General features: G+C 37.7%; 1 protein-coding gene across 1 annotated transcript in view; it reads left to right on the top strand.

The window, feature by feature from the left end:
- SPOCK1 (SPARC (osteonectin), cwcv and kazal like domains proteoglycan 1) overlaps nucleotides 1-16,054 on the top strand; it is a 325,307-nt gene that overhangs the window by 190,761 nt on the left and 118,492 nt on the right. The window lies entirely within an intron of this gene.

The raw sequence follows: 16,054 nt of genomic DNA, 5'->3' as shown, positions 1-16,054 counted from the left end.
CTACAGAACTTCACTGAAAGAAGCTATGAATAAACAAAGAAAAGCCTCCTTGAGCATAGGTTGAAATATGCTACGAACAATCAAGAATGAAGAAATTTATAAACAAATTTAGAGAAAATAAACTAACATTGCCCTACTTTGGAAGCAGAACAAGTAGAAACAGTAAGGAAACTGGTCTCAAGTATCTCCAGAGGCTCTCTGAGTCAAGATCTGGAATAAAACTGAAGAAATAAGCCCCTCCACTTGCCAACAGATGTCAAATAAAACTGTACTGCTGTAATGGGCAACTCGGAATGGTTGGTCTGTACTTTAAGAAATATATGTTGTCTTGCTTTCATTACATTTGAGTGACAAATCTGGGGACTGGTCTCCAATTGCTTTCCCTATTTAGTAGTGAAGCAAAAATTCACCTGTAACAACTCAGGTCCCTCAATGTCATTGTCAGCTGAGATTGTAGTTCCACAACTGTTTAAGCCAAACTAAATTCAGGATGATCTGATTCCCAGGTATTAGTACTACATCTCATCTTACCTCACTGCTACCTGCCTAAGGAAGCTAATGCAGTGAAAAAAAAAAAAAAAAATTGCATTTGATTTATAATACAAAGTTAATGGTGTAATGTGCATGAGGCAGTACGTTTAATCTTTGGTTTTCAATATGGAATGAACCCTGGAAGGATGTTAGGAGTGTGTCTATGTGCAGTGCTTACATTCTAATGACATTTTTGGCATTATGTAGCTTACATTTTCTAGTTCGGATGGATTTAAAGCGCTTACATTATATAGTAGTCCTTATGATATATAGACATAGATGTTAAGCCAAACGCTTTCTGAGCTATTTCCAGTATTTAATGTCCCAAAAGTGGTCAAAATGATACAGAGTAATGGTATAGAGGAGGAGCTGAATATCCTTTTTTTTCCAGAAACCAGGCTGTGTTTCATGTGATCTCTCTCTGATTTCTCCACTGCCTGCAGCTATTTCAGCTAACCTTTGAGGAGCACTGTGACTATGGAGATGAATAGAAAAGTATTGAAAACTTACTTTGAAAATTCTCCAAACAATTTCCTGCAAGTTTTGTAATGCTGAAAGAACTACTGCTGATGTGTGATAGTGGCATATATGTCCCCAAAGTGTTTTTATTCTCAAAATATCCAGCTACCCTTGCCTCAGAGGGTAGACATGTCAATGAAGAAAGTAACTAGGCCAAATTGTCTGCTGATTTGAATCTGTGGAGTGACACCACTAAAGATTTTCATCTTTAGTCCCACAACATTCTGTTCTTTTTTCTGTGCCTGACCTAAATACTCCAGTCATATTTAAGGGTGTGTTAATCAGGAGTAAATGCATTACAAGAGGTGGAGTTGCACCTATTTAAAAGTAGGGAAAGCCTGAATATATTCGTGTGGTCATATGTGTAGTAAGAACCATCAAATAACACAGCACCATTGCGATTGTTTTGCACATCCACAGTGATTTTGGGTGTGCTCAGAAGGATTTTCCATTTTATGCATCATTATCAACTTGCTGTACTGGCTTTACAAAGCATGTAGGCTCAGCAAAAAGTAATCAGGAGAGCAACATCTTGTGTTATTGCTGAGGTTTCCAGACAGAGCTGCACGGATTTGCATCACCTGATTAACTGGCCTACTGAAGAGTTGCAGCACAAGGAAACTGTATTTTTCCAGGCATAGCGTAGCTAACTTTGAAATCACCAGTGACAACGCATTGCCATTGCTGTTTCATTTCCTTTGTGCTGGAATGCACACTTTTTAAACCACTGCAAGAATACAATAACAGTGTATAAAATTGAGTTAAATGGAAACTTGTTATTTTATATTTACTCAGACCCTGGCTCCCTGATGGCTAACTCATCCTGTAAAGCTTTCAGTCTCATGCTTTTAGAGTAATTCTCACATCTGGCAGCACGGCTGCCACATATTTCACAGTGCTGTGGCTTTGATCCTGCCCATGGTGACCTGCTGGATGTGGGATCCCCTGACCCAGCTGACAGGGCACACGGGCTGGGTCCATGGGAGAGCAGCTCACGGTGCCGGTCGGTTTGGTTGGGGGTTACCCCAGGGGTGCCAAAGGAGCCTGCTACAAGTCCTGTGCCCCAGGGGCAGCCTGGCAGCCTGACCCCTCCTGTGCAGCCTCCTCCTTCCCTCCCCTCCACAGTCACCTGGTGAGCAGCCCTTGGTCTTGAAAATAAGGGAGAAGATGTCTGAGAGGTGTTTCAGACGGATAATAGCGTTTTGTCAGCACATCCTCTAAGGCGTTTACAGTACAAATTGGACAGGGCATTAAGAGAAAAGGCAAGACTGAGCAGTGATTGAAGAGAGTGTAAAAGATAAATTTGAAGGTGCCTTCTTATATGTTTAACAGTCCTTGGACTAATGATGGAGCCTTATGAAATCTTTTGTGTGGCTTGAAACCCCTTTCAATTTGGACATGATCTATGAGGAAGGTTCGTTATTAGTTCAGTTTTGCATGAAATGCAGTACTTAATATCTCTCAAAGATTACTCATACATTTGCAGTCCTGGAAAACTTCATGCCATTTGTCTCTTCTGGTGTTGCTAGTGAAGCTGGTGGGAAGGAAAGATGTCACTTGTGGGCTTTTCTGAAAAGAACAGAATTAGAAAAGAGGATTGATGAAAAAATAATGGGCATATTAACATGTCCAGGGTTTACAGCTTTGTTCAGTCCATTTAACTGGCAATCACCAATTAGTTCATCACTGCAGTGTATGTCACTCACAAAGGTAATCATGCAACCTCTCTGCTTCTCTGCTGTGACTTAGAAATCCAGCTATTTACTCAGTATTTCTTAAGTATTTTTGAGGCTACTGTTGCTGACAAAAAAGGCCACTACTGAGTTCCTCACAAATTTTTTTTTAAGATCTAGACAAGTTCCCAGATCGTAGAATCATAGAATGGTTTGGGTTGGAAGGCACCTTAAAGATCATCTAGTTCCACCCCCCTGCCATGGGCAGGGGCACCTTCCACCAGACCAGGTTGCTGAAAGCCCCATCCAACCTGGCCTTGAACACTGCCAGGAATGGGACAGCCACAACCTCTCTGGGCAGCCTGTCCCAGTGCCTCACCACCCTCACAGTGAAGAACTTCTTCCTTACATCTGATCTAAATCTACCCTCTTTCAGTTTAAAGCCATTACCCCTTGTCCCATCACTACACACCCTTGTACAAAGTCCCTCTCTGGCTTTCTTGTAGGTCCCCTTTAGGTACTTTCAGGCTGCCATAAGGTCTACCCGGAGCCTTCTCTTCTCCAGGCTGAACAACCCCAACTCTCTCAGCCTGACTTCATAGGAGAGGTGCTCCAGCCCTCTGATCGTTTTTGTGCCCTTCCTCTGGACCCACTCCAACAGGTCCATGTCCTGCTGATGTTGGGGCCCCAGAGCTGAACGCAGTCCTGCAGGTGGGGTCTCACGAGAGCCAAGTAGAAGGGGAGAATCACCTCCCTCGACCTGCTGGTCACGCGTCTTTTGATGCGGCCCAGGATACGGTTGGCTTTCTGGGCTGCAAAGGCACATTGGTGGGTCCTGTTGAGCTTCTCATCAATCAACACCCCCAAGTCCTTCTCCTCAGGGCTGCTCTCAATCCACTCATTGCCCAGCCTGTATTTGTGCTTATACATCAAAAGCTTGGTCTGACCAATGTGGCAGTGTTGGCAACTACACTTAGCCACATTGAGCAGTCAATTCTCCCTCTTTCTTTACAAATCCTGCAGTTAATACACCATTTCTGGTTAGGAAGGACTCTGTTGAAAACAAGTCCAGTAAAACATCCCCATATGTGAAACTGAGCATTTTCATACCAGTGCTATTCTATGTGCTATTTGTATTTGTGCTTTAAATTGTATCCAAAAGGGAATTCATGAATGAAGAAAATTAATAATTGCAAGAATGTCAGTGACCCACCTGCTTTCAAGAACTGCTTGGGAGCATTACAGAAAAATCTTTAACCACAGCAAATGCACTTCTAGGGATTTACTGAAAAATCGTGCACCTAAGCAAGGATTTTAAACAGCGCTGTTCCTCAATGGCTATGTATTAGATCATTACCTTTTAAAATGCACTAAATATAGGGCCTATAAATCTTAAGCCCGTTGTTTTGCTCTCTTCTCTGACTCATGCATGTCTGTGTTTTCTCTTGCTTGCTTTGCTGCTAAATGCTAGTGAGGGTTTGCAAAACACCAAGGACTCCTTTGGGGTAATATCTTCCTGTGCCCAAAACCTGACTCCCATATTCTCAGTGGCCTGACGGATGTGAGGGAGGACTTGTTCCTAAGCTCGTGATGTTTAATTCTGCATGATTTATGTGGTAATATTTATCAAAGCCTGAATATGTGAGCAATCTATATGAGGTGTTGTAACAGACCCAAACCTGGGAGGTGATTAATTATCTTTGGATCTACTAATAACATCAGTTTGTTCCCCAGTTAGCCTTGCTGTGCTCACAGCTTTTTTCTATTGTTCATTTTCATGCTGATTCAGAAAATAATTGTTGTTCTTTTATGTATTAAGTACAATTCAGGAAAAAAAAGCATATCCCAAAGGGAACTTTACAAAAGAACATTGTTCAGCTTCCTGTTGGTGTATTTATTAGTGTTAATTTTATGTGTTTTACTTGTATGTATTTTCTTGAATGGGCTATCACAAGCAGCAAGATGGGGGAACCCAGACAATAATAGGGCAAGACCACTGGGTAGTTTATTCATTTTCTTGTCTTCCTCCATGGAGACTATCCAAGTAGTTTTTCTAGTAAGCTTTTATTACTTCAGAATGTTTCCAAAGTAAAGTGTCGATATTTCTAACTTCTCTGCAAATCCCTACTTTTCTTTCAGTTTGTGCTAAAATGAAAAGGGAGGGGATGTGACTCCCTAATAGGGTGAATTCTCCCCCTTTTCACTGAAGCCTTGATGCTTTCTTGTAAGCTGGCAGGTGCAAAAGTGGCAAAATTACGCAGAAAATTTGAAAAATCTGCTGTAAAAATACTGTTCTTTCAATTATTATTTAATCTTAGCTGAGGAAAAATGCAGTTGTTTTCAACAGTGCTGCAGTGAAACACAGTTTGTTCATCCATCCTGGGTAGGCAGCATGCCAAAAAATGTGTTCTGGGACACTGAGGCTTTCCTAGAGTAACAGGGCCTCCATAACTTTAGTGGTGAGATGTGGGACTCCACTCAATAATTCAGGATAATACAGCTCCATAATAAAATCATTATGAAGATTAAATTGTTAATGTATGCACTGGATGCAGAAAACATAAATATCAAAATTATTTTTCACATCCCCAGAGTTTCTTCTAAGTTCTGGGATGAATTCACAGTTATGAGTTAATTTTTACTGCAGATTTGTTTATGGGCACCAAATGAATTCTTTTGTTGATTAACATTTTCAGAATTAAGGGAAGAAAACTGCCCAGTTCAGAGCAAAAAGAAAATCTTTTGACAGTTGTTTTAGAAAAAAATAAAGCCATTTAAAATTTGTTGGATTGTTTTTTTTCAAGTAACAGTACAACAATATTTACATCTCTCTGCAAACTGTTTTGGAGTTACTAAATGTGATTTTCCCTGAAAACAAGAAAGTTTTCATGTGAAACATTTTATCCACTTCTAATGCTAGGCATTGATTTCTCTAATCTACTGGCATAGATTTTTGCTTCAGAAGAAAGAGCGTTGAAATATTTGATTAAACACACACTCACAAAAAAACAACAGATTGCATTAAGTGTTTTTTCAAACAGATATATTGTACTGGGGAAATTGCCAAAATTTAGGCTTATTATTCCCAAGGGTACCTTGGACAGAATCTTGTAGAATTATTTTAATCTTCTATGAATGAAAGTTCTAGACATGAACAAGATGGAGTAAATGGCTTTTTTTTTGGTAATTTGTAAACTATAATGCATTACTCTGTAAAGACTATTATTCTTTCTAATATCTAATCACTCATGGTACATTGCACAGTTTAACTGTAGCTCATGCTGTTTGTCCAGAAAAATAAATGAGAATCCAGGAAAATCAAAAGAGCGAGGGGCCTTTGAGGTCACAGCCAAGTAAAGCACATAATGTGATGTGCAAGTGGTGTGCAAGTGATGTGTGGAAGTCCTTAGAGAAAACGTGAAAGCTTTTAGAAGTATTTCATTTCTGGACTGCCTGACAACAAAGGCATGCCTCTGCTACAGTGCAAAAGCTTTGGGTTTTGCAGCAGACAAGTAACAGACATGTGGAAATCAGGAATGTTTGTTTTTCTTATGTGGGCTATGTTGCCTTGTAGTAAGACAGAGAGCACATGGTATGATGTGCCATCAATCTACAAGTGCTCAAGGGGACCACTGAATATTAAGAGAGAACAGCATAAGAGTCTGGCACTATCCTTTGTTCCCCATTACAATTATTTTTAAAATTTTGATTATGAAAATTACAGTCTAAGCATGAACCCCAAAAGGTCACTAGCTTTTCCTCCAAGACGGTTTCCATCTTTAACAGCCTGGGATTCAGTCCAAGGACGCTTAAATATTGGAACAGCACTCACTGGTTTTAAAAGCAGGTATTACTCTCCTGAACAGGATAATCTGTAAACTGTAGGTCTCATTTTCCAAGTGGTCCATTTCTCAGTTTCAACTCTGCCTAAGGTAAATTGCTTTTAACTAAAGAGACCATAGGGAGAGTCTGTGGAGGGACTGGCTTTCATCAATCAAGATGATATGAGCTGGTTCTGTTCTGAGTCACAAGAGTGACCTACTGGCTGCCAGGAGTTTCTGCACAAAAATCCTCCAGTTTCTTATTTTCTGGAGGAAGCTGGCTATGGTATCTCACCTCAAGAGACAAGACTTCATGTACCTTTTAGGCTGTTTTCTGGCTTTCCTGAGCTCTAGATACGCTGCTGACTTTGGTGTATTTCAAACCTCAGAGGTAAAAGACTCCTGAACCTTAGCAAACAAGTAGAAGGAAAGATCCACCTTCCTTGACTTTAAGTACTGCAGTCATCTTTAAAGCTGAATTCAAATATGGTTCCTGACTCAAAGCAAAAAGTTCCCAAGTTTTGCACCATGCATTTTGGAATTTCCATGCATTTTCAAACTTCCACAGAAGAATGTAGACATGCTAAAATATGATCAGACAGAGCATAGACATCTCCCATGGAAATTGCACAAGATTGTCACCAATAGCCTAGATGGGAAACTTTCTGCATTCTGAGGCCAATTAGCCACTCTGCACTTCTCTCCCCAGAACTGGTAACTCATTGCTAGTCATGCTTCATCAGCTTTAGAGCTCATTACAGTAGTGCAAGGTGACTGTCGCCTATTGGACATGAGTAATTTTTGAAATATATGGTAGTGCACAGCTCTTTTATAATGGATTTTAGAGTGTGTAGTCCTTATCTCTGTCTGCTTTGGCAATAGCAATAGATGAACTCATTCTTGCTATCAACAGGGGATTTACTGTATTTTATTCACAGTCACCAAGCACCTGGCTGCTGGGGTGAACATCTCACTGCTAAGGTCATTGTCTTTTACTCTGCAGCTCCTATCTTACTGTGCTCTACTTTACTGTGAGGATGCTGCAGGCACAAGAGGAAATACAATGGTTATTGAGACATTCTCCTGCTGCAGAACTCCTTTTAGACCAGTATCAGAGCACTCGCTGAAAACCACCTCAATACCTCTGGATACCTTTGCTGTCATCAGAAAGTTATTATAGTGAATAGAATAAGAAAATAATCTATTATCTTCTGCACTTTAATTAACATTTATAAATAGTTTGTGCATTTAAAGGTAATATTATTGGATGGATTGAATACCATTTTGTAAAATTCCTGCTCTTAATATTTCTAGTTGTACGCTTTTAGCAGTATATAAAAATGGACCAGAAGTGACTTCTTGGATCATTAAGTTCAGTCCCTCTGCAAGAGTATCATATAAACTTTTTTTATTAGCCCACCAAGTTCTGTCTTAAAGATAATAAGGTTTATTGCCCCCTCTACTCTGTTTGGAAGAATCTTAGCATCTCAACCCTTCTGGTTAGAAACCTGCTAATATCTAGCTTAAATTTATTCAAATCCAGCTAAAATTTCTGTAGTTTTCCTAAATGGTTCCTCAGTATTTATTTGGAAATAATGACTTTCTGTGGTTTTGCTAGACATAGCAAATGCTCCTACTCTTTTCTTACAGCTCTCTTAAAAACACAGTCCTCTTGACTGTCTTAGTTTTCCTTTGCGGCAGAGCTTATTGGGCTTGGCTGCTGAGATCAGTCGAGAAATTAAACTCAAAATTATCACTTTGTCTTCTTGCTATTTAAACTCTTTACACATCTTTAGGTATTATATTCCCTCTGAGTCATTGCTTATTAAGATTTTAATCTTTATTTCTTAAATTAATCCCCTCTTTTAAGTGCCTGTTCTATTCATGCCTGCTTTAAACCTGTGGTTGTCCTTCCCTGAGCCCCAGTAGAATATCTGCAATTCGAATGTCCGTATTCCAGGTGGGCTTTCAGCTGAGCTTTCTGGAGGACAGTTCTGGCTTTAATGTTCTGTGTACCTCTGGACTGATATACAGTCCAGAATTGGGTATACATATATGGAATTTACTGTTTCAAGGATTTGTACATAGCATTCTACATTTGTTTCATCCTCACTAGAAACATACAATAGCCAAAATTACTTTTCTCTGAGCAAAACATTTTTTATTAACATGATAACAAAAAGAGGGGGAGGAGGGAGTTTGAAATAAATACAAGCCATACCAAATAGAGCATTACATATAAACTATATATAAAATTCAGTGTTTAGAGCTCTGAGTTCTGACTAATGTGAAACTTAAATGTATAATGATGGAAAATGCATGTCTGAAAGCTCATGTGTGAATGTAAGTTTGTGCAGCAGTTTCATAGGGAACACAAGCCAGCAGGAAAACTTAAATACATGAAAGAGAAAATAAGGGCCACACAATGTTTGTTCTTCAGTGGTTTTACTATCTCAGTGGGCTCTTTTAGTGACTGCAGAATTGGTCATATATAAACCTCTTGATATAGCTCTTATCAACTTGTCAAGAGCTAGCATTCAAAGCTAAGTTAGCATCCAAAAACTCCTGTTTCCCTTGAGATATCTAGAAGAAGGCTGAGTTAAAAGTTCAATCACCTCCTCCATGGCATTTGTCTCTTCCTGACTCGGATTGTGAGCTGTTTATAGCATAAGGGATGTTGGCTTTTTTGTTGTTTGGAAAGCTCTTCTTGCTCACTCTCAAGTGAGCAAGGTACGAAAACAGTAATTGGTATAAATGTCATCTGCTTGGCAAATGTCAAGAGATTTGTCAAGAAATGAATAATGAACAAATGAATAAAGTTGGATGGGACTCTGCCTTTGTATCCTCATCCTGTAAGAAGACATTAGGCTTTGCATGCTTGGTAATTCTTGGATTTTTAATGCTTTTTCAAACAACCTTAACATATCATCATTACCACTATTATTAAAATATAAACAGGTAGGTATATTCAGATGTGGGACCCAACAGGACAGTTATACAGGCTGTCCTTATACCTGTCAGCAGTACCACATTTGATCATTTACCTTGGAGGTCGCATGCACGTCTTTTTGCCTTGAGTTGTTGGCTGAATTTATGACTACGTTAACCCTCAAATGACTTGGAATCTGCAGTCTTTCTGGGTTTACCACAGCCCAGTAGATTAAAAATGTATTTCCCAATTCAAGCCCTTTGTATTTTCTATGTGCTAAAAATCTTAACCACAGAATTGCTGGAAGCAAATTTGTAATGGTATTTAATACGTGTCTGTATTTTTGCTGTTTATCCCTATCTTAAATCTGTTGAGTAATCCAGTCAGTCAGAAATTATTATTTAATGTTTACAAATGACCTCCAATGCTCCAAAAATTATTCTGTATTTATACAATAATCTGTTTACTGGAGATTCTAAATTTATTGCTGGTTTTTGCTGTAGAAGCCCCAGGACATGAATGTGTTCAGTGGAAAAGTCTTTTTAGTGCTAATAAAAGGCATGGTTTTGTAAGATTGGGACTGATGTTTATGGCAAAGGAATTTTATTAAAGCTTTTCTTCAATTTCCAACATCCCATTATATTGGAAAAAGTATTAAATGTGCAGCATTTTAAAATCTGCCTTTTGATAAACAGCATAATACATTGCAATGCAGTGAATGTTACAAACAATATGTTTTGTATGAAATTTTCAAATTAGGCCTTAAAAATATTGCATTTCATTTGATGCTGGTCAGCTTGCTGCTTTTTACAATCGTGTGTCTTCAACATGATGCAGACTCAACATACGTAACTTTTAAACCTGCTAAAGACTGATCTTTATTGTTTGTAAAACAGTTCTATATTTTACCATTACTCTTCTGAGATTTCCTAGTTATTGCTTCTAAAGCCTTTCGCTAGCAGTGAAAGGCATTGGTAACAACAGGCTAAAATTCTAATGAGTTGGGCCAGACTCTTCTTTTACACCTCCTGCCTTACATAGTTCACAGCTTTCTATCCTGTGTGTATGGCTCTGTTGGGTGGGAAACCTTGGCTCCTCTAAAGATGGAAGTGGTTTTCTGCAGAGTTCTGCTGAATTTCATATCTGGTTCAACATCCTTCATCATTTCAGGCACAAAACTTCACTAGGAAAAATGATGAAGCCACATCCAAGACCACCCTGAGGAATTCAGCAGCGAGTATCTTTACAGGCTTTCATTTTTGAGTTAAAGCTTGCAAAAAACTTACACTGTGAAGACCTTTTCCACATAGGTTTGCCAGTTCCAAACTAGATTAGCAACAAAGGTATGAATGACAGCTAATATAAGAAGTTGAAAAAGGTAGTCTTAGGTGTTTTATCCCTTTCACAGCCATGCAGTTCCATCTAATGGCACTCTTTCGAAAGAAATGGCATATGGAAACAAGAGAAAGGAGCTTCTTGCATGGATCATTTTCTTATTTGGTGCAAGTGATGTTATCAAAATTAACTTCTAATCTGTTACTTCCTGCTTCTTTAATATTTCAATTTCTATCATTCTCTTTTCATTAATAAGCTTATGATTGCCTGCTTAGTGCTCTGCCAGAACTCATCAAGAGCTCAACCTACAGATTTTCAATTTAGTCATTTTATATCAGATTAATTCAACCAACGAACCACAAATGACATTATTTATGGACATGAGCCACCAAAGTACAGTCTGTTTAAAGCTCTGTACATAGGGAGTACTAATGATGATTAGAAATCAAGCCAAAATATTTTGCTTCTTTAAATATGTCAGTTCGGGTATCACTGTTCCACTTACAAATTAACAAAAGAAAGGCAATGCTGTGCCATTAACTTTTTAGGCAAAAGGAGTAATACTTTAGCACGCTTTTGAAAGACATATTGCTTGTGTCTTTAGATTTAAACCAGACTTATAATAAATTATAATTTCATTCCCAGGAGCATCTTCTGTACCTTAAAAAGAGGGGCGGAAAAAATCTTGATATTTCTGTGTAATACTTTACACTTATTATGCAGCCATTTCTTAAGGGAGTCAAAGAAGGAAGCACCATGCCGATGTGCGTTTTAATTACAGTCCATATCACCAATGCAAAACTCTTGTGTGATCTCTCTAATAATTGGAAAAGGTCATCATATGTTTGAACTTCAAATCCTAACAAGGAAAAGAAGGAAATTCGCTTCTGTAGTTTGAGCTGTTCCCCTCGTTCCTTCTCACTTGAATCTGCTGTGAAAGTCAGCGCTAAATTCTCAGTGCCTGTAGTCAAAAGATCAAATTTTATCTCGTATCACGCCTCTTCGTGTCTCCTTAAAACTGAAAAGAGTTATCATTTCAGGATCCCAGAACTCTCAGGATTTGGCCTGGTGGATTTGATGGTCTGGAGGCTGTGAGCAGGCAGTCCATGAGACGATGTGGAACTCCAGCATTCACTTTCCTCAACAGGAAAATATTGATTCATTAAAGCCCATCTCATACTTACATGCCTGTAGAGCTGGAAGCCTACAGGGTCATTTTATGTTTGGAGGATCAATATTCACCTTTCTCATCTGTAAATTCAGTGGTATATCTTTTATCAAGGACTGTATATTCATTCTAAGCCACTTAACTGGCTACAGTGTAGAGCTAAAATAAATAAATAAATAAATAAATAAATACCAAATATATCATGATAGATTCTGTTACATTAATGAAGCGTAATTACCAAGAAACATTTCTACAGATCTGTGCTATTAAATCTTTGTGGAATAGCAGGGGCAGGAAGAGTAACAAGTTTTCAAATTAGTTAAGAGAATTATCAAGCCTTCATTCTGCTATCAATCATTGGATTTATGTTCACTACTTTAACAATGAAATCCTAAAAGATTCATTTCAAGTAAATACAGAACATTCAGTGATTGCAATTTAAAAAGTCAAAATTTCTAGCAGATTCCACGGAGTTATTTCCTACTCTAATTAGTATATTAAAAAAAGAAGAAAAAGAAAACTTGTATTGCAGCCAGTGTAAAACTGCCACCTCTATGAAATCAAATATTGCAATTAGATACAGTACTTAAAACTGGGGGTTTTTTAACGTTCTTGGATTAGCTCTTAACTTTGTAGAATTATCTGTATAGTCTTTGCAGTCTCAGTTTGCACTCAGCTCCCTGCTGAGATTTTTTTAACATGGGAACATTTTGAGAAAGTGGAAACAGAAATAAGTTTAGAATGAAAACAAGCTTTCAGCTTTAAGTATTGAGTAGACATGCACAGGAGTTTTCTGATGAAATGGTTTTCCTGTCAATTCAAAAAAACATTTTCTAGGACTGTAAAGAATAGTTCTTGACAAGAGTCTCTCACCTCAGAAATGTGAGTAGGATGGTGAAGAGACCTTGAATGTAGAATGTAAAAAAGAGAGGTTCAAGCCTAGTCACTCAGGTAGAATGGTCTTCTGGATCTTCTGATAAGTGGTTATTGCCTTTTTTTTATGGCTTTCCCTGAAAGTCTGTAGCTTTTATTCCTTTCTCTTGGTGTTAATTGGAGAAGGGATTTGGTCCCATCAGCCTGGGTGAGTGCCTTCGTCACTGGGTTGTCAAACTGGTATCTGTCCATGTCTGACCCAATGAACATTTCATTAATTATGCAAAATTCACTCAGTAGCCTGATGGTTATGGCACTCAACTGGGACTCAAGCTCTAGTGAGTCTGTACTGCTATTGTTAACAGAAAGGTAAATAAAATCCACTCCCGTGACTTTCCAGCATACAACCTTTGAGAAGTCAGTAAAATCAGACTGATGTAATCACCACCCCCTGTCTTAATGATATGACAAATTTACTTTATATTAAAGTGGTGAAGAGAGTCTATAGCATATAGTTACTCCCAAATGACTTGAGCATTCAATTATCATTTGTACCTAGGGAAGATAAGGCATTATTTTCTTTCATTATTATCTCAAGAGGCAGAGTATGGCTTTGCTCCTGGAAAAGTGTCCAGAGACATTTTCTCTACTCTTTTCATTATTTGGGAGTGACCTAGCATTGCTGCTTTCCTATTTTATTTCTACAATGGTAGAGATGAAACATATTGGATTATGATTTCTGAAAGATGCAATCCTTTGTCTGGGTCTTCACTGGTTTCTGATGAATGCCTACTATCCAAAAAAAAAAAAATTCCCAGTCTTCTTTCTTCCCCATTTTCTGGGACAGTATCTTTAATAAGTGGATATTGCAAAGTAGACTTTCCCAATAGCCTTCAACTAGTCTTTTTTCTCAGAATTCTCTTTGCATACTGAAGAACAGGTAATTTCTGTCATTATCTCTCTTCATACTTTTCCAGGAAAATCAAATGCTTCAGCATGTTCTGAGGCCTTGCTACTAGACCTGCAGGATTCAGGAAAAAAAAATCTCACAAATCTTGTGAACGCTTAGTGATGTGATCACTCTAATTACTGCAGTATTTTGCTTATATTACATTTTAACTCTAGCAGCAAAACTTGTCATGAAATAAATTTTCTCTGACAGTCTCTGTAGTTTTCTCCTGCCTAGAAGATCAGCACTTTGAAAAGAAATTATTTTGTCCCTTAATGAGGGCTTATGTTACCTCACACATCTGAATAACCATGCTCCTATACAACATAACATAGTTTTAAATTAAAGAACAATTTTTGTACCTTGAGGCTCTTTTACAACCCCGTAAAATTTCAAAATTATGTTACTTTTCAAAAAAAGGAAATGTACCTGAGGGCTAAAGCATGCTGTGCAGTTCATTGGAACCCAATTATTTTCACTGATATATTTTATCTCCTGTTTATTTTTATGTATTTTTATTTTTCCTCTGGCCTAAACTATATTCTCATCTTTAGAGTTTTCTCATCTTTCTTGCAGCACCATACTGAATCTGTAATACTTTACACTTCTTATTGTGCAGCCAATTTTTTAGGGGAGTCAAGAAGGACTGTCCCAAGTTATGATTAGGATTAGAGGAGCTTTCAGCTGCAGTCCCAGTTTTGACCCAAACTGAATGAATCATCTGTTAATTTTTCATGTAGCGCTCTCTGCTAGAAAGGAGTAGTTTTGTAATAGTTTTGGAGCAGATATTTGAACTAAGTTATTTCACTTTTGCAAAGAAACCTTTGCAAAAGATGTTGTTTACTATTTACCTTAAAAACACAATAGTGACATTTTGTTCTGAAGTAATATTTAAACTATCACTGATGGAGAATACAGCCTTAGGACTTCAGATTATGTTGCAATTTTGTCAATTTTTCTTCTGTTTCCCCTTTTTCTTTCTCTTTTTACTGGCAATAATTTTGAGCCTTCCAACTGTATTAATCTCAAGAGGCTTCATAAAATACAGAGGATAAATGTGATCTAATTACTCTCATTAAATCAGTTTATTAGTATTCTTTGTTGGAATTGGTGAGAAACTGTTTTCTTGTCTCCTCACAAATTTGGAGTTTTAGCATTTTTCCATCTTAACAAAAAGAAAAAATCTTGACAAAATTCATGTTCAGATACACAATAAGGTTCAATCAATTTACTTTAAGTGTTTGCTCATCTGATCTTGAAATATTCCAGTTTGATTTTGATGTTTCTTTTTTAACAGCTTCTGGTGTAAGTTTTGCTTTAACACAAAAAGGCTTTTAATATAAACTAGCCTATAACTCTGAATTTGGGTAAGTAAAATATTTTGACAAGATTAGCTCTTTTCTCCTTCAGCATCCATTTTCCCATGGATTATTTTGGTTTCAACTAGTTGGCAGTCGCTTCTTTGAGAAAGAAACATTAAGTATGTTTCTAAACTTTCCATATTCTCTGTTTCAAGACAAGGGTCACTGAGGCACCAACTACTTATCCTGACGCACAGGAAATAAAGTACTGGGTGGGAAATGATGATTCTAGAAAATAAGGTCAAAATAGCTGAAAGAGAGGTATTCATAACACCTTTTAATATCCTTTTATTTGCTGAAGTTTGATGGAATTTGCTAAAAAAAGTGGGGAAACAGCTCTTTCAAACAAGTGATTACTTGGCAGTAGCATACCAAGCTATCCGTACTCTGCTAGAAGGCTATTGCTGAGATCCTTGGATGGCTGCATGCCTTACATCTCACAAACTACCTGGTCCACAGCAATATCCTGTTACTGCGTGCTTTGTTGCGGCTTATGGCTGTACTGTATTTCTTGTATTTATCTGTATTTATGCAGCTACTAAAGAGAATTGTCTTTGCATCATCCACACATAGTATATAAAGTTTGGTAAGAAACAATATGGTCTGCTTAGCCTAGTTTCGTTATTGTAACTCTGTCACAGCTTTATTATGATAATATCCAGGAAAATGTTATTTAATATGTATGGGGAGTGACAGCTGGGAATTTTGCCTTGCTGATTTAGCTAGCCTCTAGCTTTGATCACCACAGAACCCATCTTCTTCTATGAAACAAAACAAACCGTCATAATTAGTTGGTTGTTACAATCAGTGATCATCAACTGCAGAAGTCTAATTAACCTTAGTAGTAAAGCATAATGTAAGGTTTTTTGTTCATTTGTTTAATGAGTTAAGAAGT

The sequence above is a fragment of the Haliaeetus albicilla genome, chromosome 27, assembly GCF_947461875.1.
Source record: "Haliaeetus albicilla chromosome 27, bHalAlb1.1, whole genome shotgun sequence".
Lineage (NCBI taxonomy): Eukaryota > Metazoa > Chordata > Aves > Accipitriformes > Accipitridae > Haliaeetus > Haliaeetus albicilla.
Note: the sequence above shows the minus strand (reverse complement) of the source record. Positions and strands in the feature narration are given on the sequence as shown.